At 50.8% G+C, this 14,050-nt stretch overlaps 1 protein-coding gene across 9 annotated transcripts in view; it reads left to right on the forward strand.

Moving 5' to 3' along the window:
* Positions 1–14,050, forward strand: part of LOC308595651 (uncharacterized protein) — a 223,249-nt gene that overhangs the window by 179,370 nt on the left and 29,829 nt on the right. Inside the window, exon 1 of one of the 9 annotated variants that reach the window (XM_081210198.1) lies at positions 13,683–13,886. The exons of the other annotated variants lie outside the window; for them this stretch is intronic. The gene's annotated coding sequence lies outside the window, so the exon portion shown is untranslated. Of the gene's footprint in view, positions 1–13,682; positions 13,887–14,050 lie in introns of those variants that run through there. 9 annotated transcript variants of the gene reach the window in all.

A 14,050-nucleotide genomic window follows, 5' to 3' on the forward strand; every position in this document is an offset into this window, starting at 1 on the left:
CGCTGAAAGAGGCGGTTATTAAACCGCTTCTTAAAAAACCATCTTTAGATGCGGCCACGATGGCCAACTATCGCCCAGTCTCAAATCTTCCATTCTTGGGCAAGGTGATTGAGCGAGTGGTTGCTGAACAACTCCAGGCACGCCTGGAAGAAGCGGACCATTTGGATCCCTTCCAGTCGGGATTCAGGCCTCATCATGGGACTGAAACTGCCTTGGTCGCACTGGTTGATGATCTCCGGCGGGCTAGGGACAAAGGTGAGAGCTGTTTCCTAGTTCTGCTGGACCTCTCAGCGGCGTTTGATACCATCGACCATAGCATCCTTCTGGACCGTCTTGAGGGGCTGGGAGCTGGGGGCACTGTTATACAGTGGTTCCGCTCCTTCCTCCTGGGCCGTGTTCAGAAAGTGGTGGTGGGGGATGAGTGTTCAGACCCTTGGGCCCTCACTTGTGGGGTGCCTCAGGGTTCTGTCCTCTCCCCCATGCTTTTTAACATCTATATGAAGCCGCTGGGAGAGATCATCAGGAGGTTTGGGCTGGGTGTTCATCAGTATGCGGATGACACCCAGCTCTACCTCTCTTTTAAATCAGAACCAGTGAAGGCGGTGAAGGTCCTGTGTGAGTGTCTGGAGGCGGTTGGAGGATGGATGGCGGCTAACAGATTGAGGTTGAATCCTGACAAGACAGAAGTACTGTTTTTGGGGGACAGGAGGCGGGCAGGTGTGGAGGATTCCCTGGTCCTGAATGGGGCAACTGTGCCCCTGAAGGACCAGGTGCGCAGCCTGGGAGTCATTTTGGACTCACAGCTGTCCATGGAGGCACAGGTCAAATCTGTGTCCAGGGCAGCTGTTTACCAGCTCCATCTGGTACGTAGGCTGAGACCCTATCTGCCTGCGGACTGTCTCGCCAGAGTGGTGCATGCTCTGGTTATCTCCCGCTTGGACTACTGCAATGCGCTCTACGTGGGGCTACCTTTGAAGGTGACGCGGAAACTACAACTAATCCAGAATGCGGCAGCTAGACTGGTGACTGGGAGCGGCCGCCGAGACCATATAACACCGGTCTTGAAAGACCTGCATTGGCTCCCAGTACGTTTCCGAGCACAATTCAAAGTGTTGGTGCTGACCTTTAAAGCCCTAAACGGCCTCGGTCCAGTATACCTGAAGGAGCGTCTCCACCCCCATCAGTCTGCCCGGACGCTGAGGTCCAGCGCCGAGGGCCTTCTGGCGGTTCCCTCACTGCGAGAAGCAAAGCTACAGGGAACCAGGCAGAGGGCCTTCTCGGTAGTGGCGCCCGCCCTGTGGAACGCCCTTCCAGCAGATGTCAAAGCGATAAACAACTATCTGACATTCAGGAGACATCTTAAGGCAGCCCTGTTCAGGGAAGTTTTTAACGTGTGACATTTTACTGTATTTTTGGTTTTTATGGAAGCCGCCCAGAGTGGCTGGGGAGGCCCAGCCAGATGGGCGGGGTATAAATAATAAATTATTATTATTATTATTATTATTCCAACTGGCCCAGGGGGCGTGGCCCAGGCCCTTTCTCCCGGCTATAAAGGGACTCCTGCTGCAGGGAAGCCTCGGACCATCGGCTGGGTGAGGACTGCAGGGCCTGCTCCCTTCCAGGGCCTTTTCCAACTGGCCCAGGGGGCGTGGCCCAGGCCCTTTCTCCCAGCTATAAAGGGACTCCTGCTGCAGGGAAGCCTCGGACCATCGGCTGGGTGAGGACTGCAGGGCCTGCTCCCTTCCAGGGCCTTTTCCAACTGGCCCAGGGGGCGTGGCCCAGGCCCTTTCTCCCGGCTATAAAGGGACTCCTGCTGCAGGGAAGCCTCGGACCATCGGCTGGGTGAGGACTGCAGGGCCTGCTCCCTTCCAGGGCCTTCTCCAACTGGCCCAGGGGGCATGGCCCAGGCCCTTTCTCCCGGCTATAAAGGGACTCCTGCTGCAGGGAAGCCTCGGACCATCGGCTGGGTGAGGACTGCAGGGCCTGCTCCCTTCCAGGGCCTTTTCCAACTGGCCCAGGGGGCGTGGCCCAGGCCCTTTCTCCCGGCTATAAAGGGACTCCTGCTGCAGGGAAGCCTTGGACCATTGGCTGGGTGAGGACTGCAGGGCCTGCTCCCTTCCAGGGCCTTCTCCAACTGGCCCAGGGGGCGTGGCCCAGGCCCTTATTTGGAACAAACTTTTGGGGAAGCTGGGAAGTGTTCTGCAATTGCTTCCCTGTTCCAATGTGTTTTAAAATGTCCTCAAGCAGTCGGTGGCAATTTAAATTTGTATTTCTTTTTTTCCTTTTTTCTCTTGCTGGGGGTGGGTGGGTGTAATGGATATTTGGTTGGGGATTAATTTTAGTGTAATTGTTCTGTTTTTGTTTTCTGTTGTTTTATTGGTTCTGTATAGTTTGTGTTTTGTTTTTAAGGGGTGGGATCAGGGCTGCCTGGGAGTGAGGCCCCAGCCAACACGATGGCTGGGACAAGTTCCACAGGGGGGGAAGCACTGGGACATCCGATCTCGGTGATCATGGGCAGGAGGCGGAGTTACGCTAAGACCAGACCATGTCATTACCGAGGAGGCAGGTTTAGTCATTGTTTGAAGACTATCCCTGCCTCCGGGTCTGGCCTTGACCAGATGGATACTGGAATCAACAGGGGAAACCCACATAACCTGAAGGTGTTGCTGTGTAATGCCAGGTCAATAGTGAATAAAACCACTGCCATCCACGACCTGATTGTGGATGGAGGATTTGACCTGGCTTGTGTGACAGAGACCTGGTTGAATGAGACAGATGGGCCCGTCCTTGCTGCCGCTTGCCCACCAGGTTTCTCTTACGCACAGCAACCCAGGTCATGTGGGCGGGGAGGGGGGGTTGCAGTGATTTTTAGGAAGTCATTAGTCTGCACCAGGCGTCCTACTGGGAAGACCCAGTTTTCTGAGTGCATGTTCTGGAAGTTGGGCAATAGGGGCAGTACAGGATTCCTTTTGGTGTACCGACCTCCCCGCTACAACAAGGATTCCCTGTCCGAGCTGCTTCAGGTCGTGGCGGATGTTCTCCTGGAGACACCTAGTTTGGTTGTCCTAGGGGATTTTAACATCCACGCCGACACGACCTTACAAGGGGCCGCTCGGGACTTCGTGGAAAGCATGGCCTTCATGGGGCTGTCCCTGAATAAGTTGGGCCCAACTCATAGTCATGGACATGCCTTAGACCTGGTATTCACCTCTAGCGACGTGGGTGATCTGACACTAAGTAAAAATGAAACCAAAGAAGTGCCATGGTCAGATCACTTCCTGGTGCAACTGGACTTCTCCGCGACCCTTCCCCTCTGCAGGGAGGTGGGACCAATTCGGATGGTCCGCCCCCGCCACTTAATGGATCCAAATGGTTTCCAGAGAGTGGTAGGGGATGCTTTATCCCGTGTTGATGGCCTTTCAGCTGATTCCCTGGTGGCCCGCTGGAATGCGGAGTTAACCAGGGCTATCGACTGTCTGGCTCCGAAGCGCCCTCTCCGATTGCATGGAGCCCGGACAGCCCCGTGGTTTTCTTCGGAGCTGAGGGCGATGAAACAATCGCTGAGACGGCTAGAGCGTCGGTGGCAGAAAACTCACTCCGAATCTGACCGGACACAGGTTAGAGTTCAACATCGAGCCTACCAAGTGGCGATAGCGACGGCAAAGAAGACTTTCTTCGCCGCCTCTATTGCATCTGCAGAAAATAGTAGCAGGAGACTCTTTCAGGTGGTCCGCAATTTAACGGAACCACCTTTACCATCGGGGCCTTGTAAAGACCCCAAGATCTCCTGCAACGATTTTGCAAAGTTTTTTGCAGATAAAATCACTCATATTCGGAAGGAGCTAGACACCACCGTGGGAGCAGGGCTGGGGCGGGAGAGTGCTAGAGCCCTGTCTGGTCAAGTTGCATGGAATCAATTTCAATCCGTTACCCCCGAGGATGTGGACAGGCTGCTTGGACGAGTGAAACCAACCACCTGTCTCCTTGATCCTTGCCCATCCTGGCTTATAAAAGCTAGCCGGGAAGGGCTGGGCGATGGGCTCTGCGGGGTGGTGAATGCTTCCCTCTGTGAGGGAACATTCCCAGATCCGCTGAAAGAGGCGGTCATTAAACCGCTTCTTAAAAAACCATCTTTAGACCCGGCCAGTATGGCCAACTATCGCCCAGTCTCAAATCTTCCATTCTTGGGCAAGGTGATTGAGCGTGTGGTTGCTGAACAACTCCAGGCACGCCTGGAGGATGCGGACCATTTGGATCCCTTCCAATCAGGGTTCAGGCCTCATCATGGGACTGAAACTGCCTTGGTCGCACTGGTTGATGATCTCCGGCGAGCTAGGGACAAAGGTGAGAGTTGTTTCCTAGTTCTGCTGGATCTCTCAGCGGCCTTTGATACAATCGACCATAACATCCTTCTGGACCGTCTAGAGGGGTTGGGAGCTGGGGGCACTGTTATACAGTGGTTTCGCTCCTTTCTCCTGGGCCGTGTTCAGAAAGTGGTGGTGGCGGATGAGTGTTCAGACCCTTGGGCCCTCACTTGTGGGGTGCCTCAGGGTTCCGTCCTCTCCCCCATGCTTTTTAACATCTATATGAAGCCGCTGGGAGAGATCATCAGGGGGTTTGGACTGGGTGTCCATCAATATGCAGATGATACCCAGCTCTACCTTTCTTTCAAATCAGAACCAGTGAAGGCGGTGAAGGTCCTGTGTGAGTGCCTGGAGGCGGTTGGAGGATGGATGGCGGCTAATGGATTGAAGTTGAATCCTGACAAGACAGAAGTACTGTTTTTGGGGGACAGGGGGCGGGCTGGTGTGGAGGACTCCCTGGTCCTGAATGGGGTAACTGTGCCCCTGAAGGACCAGGTGCGTAGCCTGGGAGTCATTTTGGACTCACAGCTGTCCATGGAGGCGCAGGTCAATTCTGTGTCCAGGGCAGCTGTCTACCAACTCCACCTGGTACGCAGGCTGAGACCCTACCTGCCCGCTGACTGTCTGGCCAGAGTGGTGCATGCTCTAGTTATCTCCCGCTTGGACTACTGCAATGCGCTCTACGTGGGGCTACCTTTGAAGGTGACTCGGAAACTACAACTAATCCAGAATGCGGCAGCTAGACTGGTGACTGGGGGCGGCCGCCGAGACCACATAACACCGGTCTTGAAAGACCTACATTGGCTCCCAGTACGTTTCCGAGCACAATTCAAAGTGTTGGTGTTGACCTTTAAAGCCCTAAACGGCTTCGGCCCAGTATACCTGAAGGAGCGTCTCCACCCCCATCGTTCTGCCCGGACACTGAGGTCCAGCGCCGAGGGCCTTCTGGCGGTTCCCTCATTGCGAGAAGCGAAGCTACAGGGAACCAGGCAGAGGGCCTTTTCGGTGGTGGCGCCCGCCCTGTGGAATGCCCTCCCATCGGATGTCAAGGTGATGGACAACTACCTGACATTCAGAAAACATCTTAAGGCGGCCCTGTTCAGGGAAGCTTTTAATGTATGATATTTTAGTGTTTTTTGGTTTCTGTGGAAGCCGCCCAGAGTGGCTGGGGAAACCCAGCCAGATGGGCGGGGTACAAATAATAAATTATTATTATTATTATTATTATAGAGCACATCAACGAACTCACAGAGGGGAGAAACCATTTAAATGCATGGAGAGCGGAAAGAGCTTCAGTCAGAGTGGACACCTCAATATACATCAACGGACACATACAGGGGAGAGATCATTTTAATGAATGGAGTGTGGAAAAAGCTTCAGAGTGAAAATATTAGAGGAAGACATCTACAGACACAGAGGGGGGGAAGCACTTAAATGTATGGCTTCAGTCAGAGTGGAACCCTTGATTTACGTCAACAAACTCACGCAAGAGACACACCACATAAATGTCAGGAAGAACTGAAGGGTAGAGGTTCAGTCCTATTGGAAGTCCTACATGAACAGAATCACGGACAGTAAGATCTTTAAGAGCTGAGGCCCTACAAACCAACAACAAACTCAAACATGAGAAGCAGTTTAAATGGAAACATCGCAGAAAGTGCTTTAGTTATAATGGAGTGTTTAAGAAACATCTAGGGAGTCTCACAGAGGAGAACCCATTTAGATGTATGGAGTGCTTATATGTAAAACCGTATAGTCATGAAATAATGAAGGTGTTGTCTCACAACAGTGATTATAATTTTATATGTAAAGTACATTTTGATGGAGAGCAGGAATCTAGATTGCTGGTGGTGAGGATTAGGGCTTTGTAAAGCAATTGATATGCAATACACCACGAATCACAGTGTGTGTTTCTGGGATGCCCATTTGCCTGGAAGCAGCCACCAGAAAGCTTTTCTTTGTGAAGCCCCTGCAGATGCTGAGTTGCTGACTTCCCTCCCAGATGACAGGAAGCGAAAGACACACATCCACTTCCCTGTGTCCTTCCAGCCTCTTTCCTCCCTTGCTCCCTTCTGTTGAATGGTTTCTTTAAATGTAAAGGTTCATCATTGTTCCATTCCATGTGTGTGTCTTTAAGGGGCCGGAGCAAGGGCCAGAGAAAGATAACGAGACCCAGCTTTACAGCTGTGAAACATAGCAGGTGCTGCTGAGTTGTATTTGATTAAGGCGTGTCAGCATTTGGGTAGAGTATATAAGGAGCAGCACCTAGCTCTCCCATTATCCTGGGGGATGGGTTGGTGGTTGGGTCATGTTTGTTTGTTAATATATTTAGTGTAAATGGAGTTTTTGTTTTTCTTATTAAAACCTTCTTTAAGTTATTTTTGAGTCCTTTCTTTTTAATGCAAGGTCTCCCCAGCAAGCTCTCTGCAGCGTCACTATACTGCAAAAAGCCAACACCTTCTGCCGGTTTGTGTGCCTGACTTAGATATCCTACGTGCTGTAATTTTTTTACTGCTGAAACTGGATTTGTTCTCAGGAGGAACTGGATTGTTCCTCACTGGGGACCCAGTGAGAACTGTATGCTTTGAAAGCTCAGTATTACTGAAGAAGTCCTGCTGCCTCTCTTTGTGTGTTTTTGACCTCAGTGTGGGACTTACTCTGCACGTGGCCCCTACCCTGCTGCTACTTGGCCCATGCCCTGGAGTTGCTCTACTCAAGCATGGAAGAAGGGTGTGTGTATGAGTGTCAGACTGGTTTATGCACCAAACTCTCTCACCCCCACCACCGTGTGATCTCCAAACTCTGCTTCTTCACCAGAACTTCTCCCTGCCTCCTACGCTTTCTGAAGACAGCTTAAAATACTGTAATTTAATGGGAGATCTTCCCCCAAGCAAGAGGGGGAAGGAGGAGCTGCAGGTACCCAACAGAAGATTAAAAACACAGATTGAGGTCAACAGAAAGCAAAGCAAAGCCTACTCCAAGGGAAGCCACTTCAGCTTCCAGCCTGTCCGCTCCCACAATCGCTGAAGAAGACTTGCCATTTGAGGATGGCGGAGCTGAATGGAAGCGGGCAAGGAAGCCCCACAATCGCGTAGGCAACCTAATGCCCAAGGGCCGGATATGGCCCATTCGCCTTCTCAATCCGGCCCAGGGACGGTCCAGGAATCAGCGTGTTTTTCCATGAGTAGAATGTGTCCTTTTATTTAAAATGCATCTCTGGGTTATTTGTGGGGCATAGGAATTCGTTCATTTCCTCCCCTTCAAAATACAGTCTGGCCCACACATGGTCTGAGGGACGGTGGACCGGCCCATGGCTGAAAAAGGTTGCTGACCCCTGTGCTAGAGGAATAGGGGCAGTGACTCCTATACTCAAAGGCGACGGCCAGGAAGGAATTCCTCCCCACCCTTGTCACATGCAGCTGGGCTCACTTGCCAGAGCCACCTCGAGGGCCTGAATACATTTCCCTTTTATGTATATGGGAAAGGGGGGGGGGCGTTCTCGGTTATGTTTCTGTGATTGTTATTAAGAAAATGTATGCTCCCAAAAGTGTAAAGCCTTGGCTCTAACGTGGTCATGTTGATACAAAATTGTACTGTGTAATGCTTTGAATGTGCTACTGAAAGAGACTTTGTAAAACTTTGTGCAAAATAGCTGGAACTAAGTGAAACAGTTGCTGTCATGACAGACCCAATATAGAGCACCCCACACTGCCATCCACTGGCTCCACAGTGAAAAACACACCCATTCATGACTAAGGCACATTTACTGAATAAGCCATTCTTCAAACAAAGTAAGAACCATTCACAAATAAAGACTGACTTCTCCCGGTCCCAATTGTACACAAAGCTGGGAACATCTTAGCACAACATTCTAATTATGGCTTCCAGTGCTGTTGCCTCTGGTGTGTCCATTCCTGCAACATCACAAAAGGGACAGCCATTAACAGAATGGGTTCAGCCCAGACACCGGCACCAGGTACTTTGCAAACACATGAATAAGAAAACATGTCAGTGTCACCATCCACTTCAAAAAGGATCCTTAGCTGTAACCTCACGCTGGGGGACCTCCTCTCTGATGTCCTCTGTGACAGAACTACGAGGGCGGTATAAGGTGGGGTGGACAACCTTTTCTGACATTTATAAAAGTATGGTCTTTCTTTTGTTCAGAGTTCCCCCCCTTCCCCCCGCGTGAGTGACTTCAGACCCTGCTGCAGAAGGTCTATTAATAAAAGATCAGGGAGGACGCGGGTGGAACTGTGGTCTATGTGTGAATCTTCAGGGATACAGAAGAGGATATATTGTTTAATAATATCCTATCTAACTTGCGCTAGGAAGTTCTATAACTTAGCAGAGTTTTGCATTTCCCTATTAAACTCTCAGTCACCACTCTAGCTGCCACATTCTGGATTAATTGCAGTTTCCGGGGCACCTTCAAAGGTAGCCCCACATAGAGTGCATTATAGTAGTCCAAGCAGGAGATAACTAGAGCATGCACCACTCTGGCGAGACAATCCGCGGGCAGGTAGGGTCTTAGCCTGCGTACCAGGTGGAGCTGGTAGACAGCTGCCCTGGACACAGAATTGACCTGCGCCTCCATGGACAGCTGTTAGTCCAAAATGACTCCCAGGCTGCTCACCTGGTCCTTCAGGGAAACAGTTACCCCATTCAGGACCAGGGAGTCCTCCACACCTGCCTGCCCCCTGTCCCCAAGAACAGTTCAGGATTCAACCTCAATCTGTTTGCTGCCATCCATCCTCCAACTGCCTCCAGACACTCAGACAGGACCTTCACCGCCTTCACTGGTTCTGATTTAAAAGAGAGGTAGAGCTGGGTGTCATCCGCATATTGATGAACACCCAGCCCAAATCCCCTGTTGATCTCTCTCAGCGGCTTCATGTAGATGTTGAAAAGCATGGGGGAGAGGACAGAACCCTGAGGCTCCCCACAAGTGAGGTCCCAGGGCTCTAAACACTCATCCCCCAACACCACTTTCTGAACACGGCCCAGGAGGAAGGAGGAGAACCACTGTATGACAGTGTCCCCAGCTCCCAGCCCCTAGATGGTCCAGAAGGATGTTATGGTCGATGGTATCAAAAGCCACTGAGAGATCCAGCAGAACTAGGAAACAGCTCTCACCTTTGTCCCTAGCCCTCTGGAGACTCCTTTTGCATCTAGAAGCGCTATTAAATGTTGCTTCCAGTGCCCAAAATTTTATTCATTCAGCATAGGCATTTCTTGCCCTGCATCACTATCAAAAGCTACACTAGCCCTCTCAAAATTCAAAAATTTGGAAATATTCAAAATTTCAAAAGCTGTCAAAATTTCAAAATGAAAATAGCAAACAATCTCAAAATACAAAACAAATCTTCACTGCCTTAGGTCACTGTGAACTCTGAGGGACTGGGCGGGGGGGGGGGTTGCTTAATCCCCACTACACTATGGAACAAAGGACCATGTGCTTACCAGGAAGTATGCTCAGAAAAATACTTTTCAGCTTAGGATCTCAATCCTTTGCAATCCTTCAAAAATACGCAACGCTGGGGCCAATAACCCTTTGTGGGAATGTTCAGAGAGGCAGGAGAGGATATATTGTTTAATATACTTCCTAACTTGTGCTAGCAAGTTCTATAACTTAGCAGAGTTTTGCATTCCCCTTTTAAACACACTGTGGTTAGCTTGTTGCAAGCTTGTTTCAGCTTCTCAATATAAGATTCCTGGTAATTTCCCTATTCTTAAAAAGAATAGACACAACACAATCTTGTGTAAAGTATATAAAAGAAGTTTACTCACACATTCAGTTCACAGATGGCTCCCTGAAGGCAGACTTGGTTACAAAGTATATACACGTGGATCTACCCCCATATGAGGGGTTGATCCCAGTGACTGCAGACTGTCACTCACTGCAGCTCACATGGCGAAAGCAAGATGGAGAAAGAGAGAGGGGGTCTGCTTGCCCTGTGCTTTTGTTACCTGAACAGGTAAGGTCACGCCCACCTCTAGTCACATGCTAAAGGAAGTTTGTCCCAGTCAGGAGGAAACAGGAAGTTTTCAACTGACTTGGCCCAAACATGTCCCCACATGTCCACTCTAGAAAAACTAGGAATGTTGTACTTGACTGCTATCTATGTATCACAGTCTAAACCACTGAGCCTCTTGGGCTTGCTGACCAGCGGTTCGAATCCCCGTGATGGGGTGAACTCCCATTGCTCTGTCCCAGCTCCTGCCAACCTAGCAGTTCGAAAGCATGCCAGTGCGAGTAGATAAATCGGTACCGCTGCGGTGGGAAGCTAAGCGGCATTTCAGTGCACTCTGGTTTCCGTCACGGTGTCCTGTTGTGCCAGAAGCAGTTTAGTCATGCTGGCGACATGACCCAGGAAGCTGTCTGTGGACAAAGGGCGGCTTCCTGGGCCTGAAAGCAAAATGAATGTCACAACCCATAGTCACCTTTGACTGGACATAACTGTCCAGGGGTCCTTTACCCTTTTTACCATAATAAAAGATCAGACTTAGCAGCCGCTTTGTTCCAGCATTACTCTGGTTGGTCTCTGTTAGTTTCTCCAACCGATGGGAGACTTACGGTTTCCTAGACGGGCTCCTCGTGCATCCCTTAAGGAGGAGCTGTTTTACGATCTTTTTCACCATCATCCCTGACCACTAGTCTTGCTAGCTAGGGGTGATGGGAGCTGTAGTCCAAAAACAGCTGGAGACCCAAGTTTGGGAAACCCTGTTCTCCTTGAAGGACAAAGGAGCGTTCACTTGCATCAGAACGTCAGATGAGCCCTGCAGGATCAGGCCAAAGGGCCCCCTGTGGAGGGACTGCAGCTTCCCCGCATGTGAAGGAGCTGTAGGGTGAAGGTGCTGTAGGAGCCATGGGGAGGCAGGCAGTATGTGGGGGGGAGTGGAGGAACCAGCGAGAAGGAGTTTCTGGAGCCTCTACAGCCCCCTCCTCGCCTGCTCCCTCAAGGTTTCCTCTCCCCTTCTCATTTCAAGGATTGGGGCATCTCAGCCCCACGGGGTTGCTTGGCTTGGGGGGCAGGGATCCATTTTGTTTGCTGAGGGAAGGAGTCACAATCCTGTCACATTGTGGGTGTCAGGCTTTTAGGTAAGGGGGTGAGGCTCAGGTGGGAAAGAGTTGATAAGGAAAATATGCTGGGGTGTGGATTTACTTTGCTGCCCAGCTCCTCAGGTTCCCACTCCCAGCAGGTCTCTCTGGGGTCAGCAAAAGAAGGAGCCTCCAGCCAAGTTAAAGATGCAAAACAGCAGTCAGTTAACCTAATATTTATTTGTTGCAACAAGGTTCAAACACACCAAGAGTAGGAACCCTGAGCATGGGTTTTAACATACTTTTAAGACCTCTCCCCATTTCCCATAATACACTACCAACAGCATCATTGATACGTCACAAATATGTCACAAAATAGGAGTCTTTGGCATTTAGAAACATGAGTCTGTCACCCATCCCTTCAATATCCCCAGTTTCCCACACATTTTAACTTCCCTCTTCCCCAAAGAATGTTGTTGTTTAGTCCTTTAGTCGGATCCAACTCTTCGTGACCCCCTGGACCAGAGCACGCCAGGCCCTCCTGTCTTCCACTGCCTCCCGCAGTTTGGTCAAACTCATGCTAGTAGCTTCGAGAACACTATCCAACCATCTCGTCCTCTGTCGTCCCCTTCTCCTTGTGTCTGCCATCTTTCCCAACATCAGGGTCTTTTCCAGTGAGTCTTCTCTTCTCATGAGGTGGCCAAACTCTTGGAGCCTCAGCTTCAGGATCTGTCCTTCCAGTGAGCACTCGGGGCTGATTTCCTTCAGAATGGAGAGGTTTGATCTTCTTGCAGTCCATGGGACTCTCAAGAGTCTCCTTCAGCACCAGAATTCAGAAGCATCAATTCTTCGGCGATCAGCCTTCTTTATGGTCCAGCTCTCACTTCCATACATCACTACTGGGAAAACCAGAGCTTGAACTGTACAGACCTTTGTCGGCAAGGTGATGTCTCTGCTTTTTAAGATGCTGTCTAGGTTTGTCATTGCTTTTCTCTCAAGAAGCAGGCATTGTTTAATTTCATGACCATCTGCAGTGATCATGAAGCCCAAGAAAGTAAGATCTCTCACCGCCTCCATTTCTTCCGTTTCTATTTGCCAGGAGGTGATGGGACCAGTGGCCATGATCTTCGTTTTTTTTACAGATGGGTAGCCGTGTTGGTCTGCCATAGTCAAAATAAAAAAATTCCTTCCTGTAGCACCTTGAAGACCAACTAAGTTAGTTCTAGTTGGTCTTCAAGGTGCTACAGGAAGGAATTTTTTTATTCTTCGTTTTTTGATGTTGAGCTTCAGACCATATTTTGCGCTCTCCTCTCTCACCTTCATTAAAGGGTTCTTTAATTCCTCCTCACTTTCTGCCCTCAAGATTGTGTCATCTGCATATCTGAGGTTGCTGATATTTCTTCCGGCAATCTTAATTCCGGCTAGGGATCCATCCAGCCCAGCCTTTCGCATGATGAATTCTGCATATAAGTTAAATAAGCAGGGAGACAATATACAGCCCAAAGAACCATAATAGTATTTACCCTCCCCCCAGCTGCAAGGCTTTAATGGGCTTCTCCTTTGAAAGCATCAGAATTCAACCCACCATCCCGATGGATTTCTGCCTGGGGCATGTGCTGCCCTTGATCGCCTCCTGCCTCCTAAGGGATTATGGAGTCAGGGGGAGCCCTGGATCCCCCAATTCCAGAGGAGTCATTAGGCGTTGGAACCCAGGAAATCCGTCAAACCGTTGAATGTTGGCGATTATTTGAAGCTTCTTCAGTTTTCTATACAGTATTGGGTAGTCGGAGGAAACAGCCCGATTCATGGTATCGGCTTCTTGCTACAATTTTATAGGTTGCTTTTCTGAGCCTCTTTGCCGTTGTGCATGGAAGGTGCCTGTGTCAATGGCCATTGTCCTGGCCTTAGTCAGAGGCTGCGTTGGGGACTTGGGGTTTTTGGGGAGTCGTCTAACCGCCCCCCCCATTCCTGGTGTTAATAGCACCAATAACTAAAACGTGGACGGATCTAAGTTCATGGCGTGGGGTGGGGGAGGGAAGAAATTTGCAATGTAAACACTGTTTGTCCGGGATCCCACTTTGCAATTGGATTGCCGGGATCAGCCCCTCTCCCGCTCTCTTGATCCCCAGAAAGAGGAGGGGAGGGGGGAACCTTCATCTCCTCCCCCCCCCCCACTCAAACCTTCCCTTCCCTCCCGGCACATCCTCCTCTCACCCCGCCCCCACCACCCCAAATCCCTCCCCCAATACATTGCTCCTCCTCCTCCTCCAATCCGGCTTCTGCTCCGGGAATGGGGGGGGGGTGAGCCCCCCTCCCAACCTGCCTGCTTCTGCCGGACGTGGAGCTTCCACTCCGGATTGCTGCTCTGACCCATAGCTCTAGGGGCGCGCTTTCGGAAAGGGGAGGAGGGGCGACAGGGAAACCCCCCCCCCCCGGATGTTGCAGGAAAGGAAAGGAGAATCGGGAGGGAGGACAAAGAGGTAACGGGGTCGCGGAGGAGGGGAAAGGGGAGACGGGAGAAAAGGATTCAGAGACCCCCGCCAGCTCCCCAAAGCGCCTTCCGTGGGCCCCGTGGCAGGGCCTGGATCCCGGCACGTGTGCTGCGAAGGGGGCTTTCCTTGGCCCCTTAGGCGCCTTGGCAGGG

This window comes from Podarcis bocagei (genome assembly GCF_964188305.1).
Source record: "Podarcis bocagei genome assembly, chromosome: 10".
Classification (NCBI taxonomy): domain Eukaryota; kingdom Metazoa; phylum Chordata; class Lepidosauria; order Squamata; family Lacertidae; genus Podarcis; species Podarcis bocagei.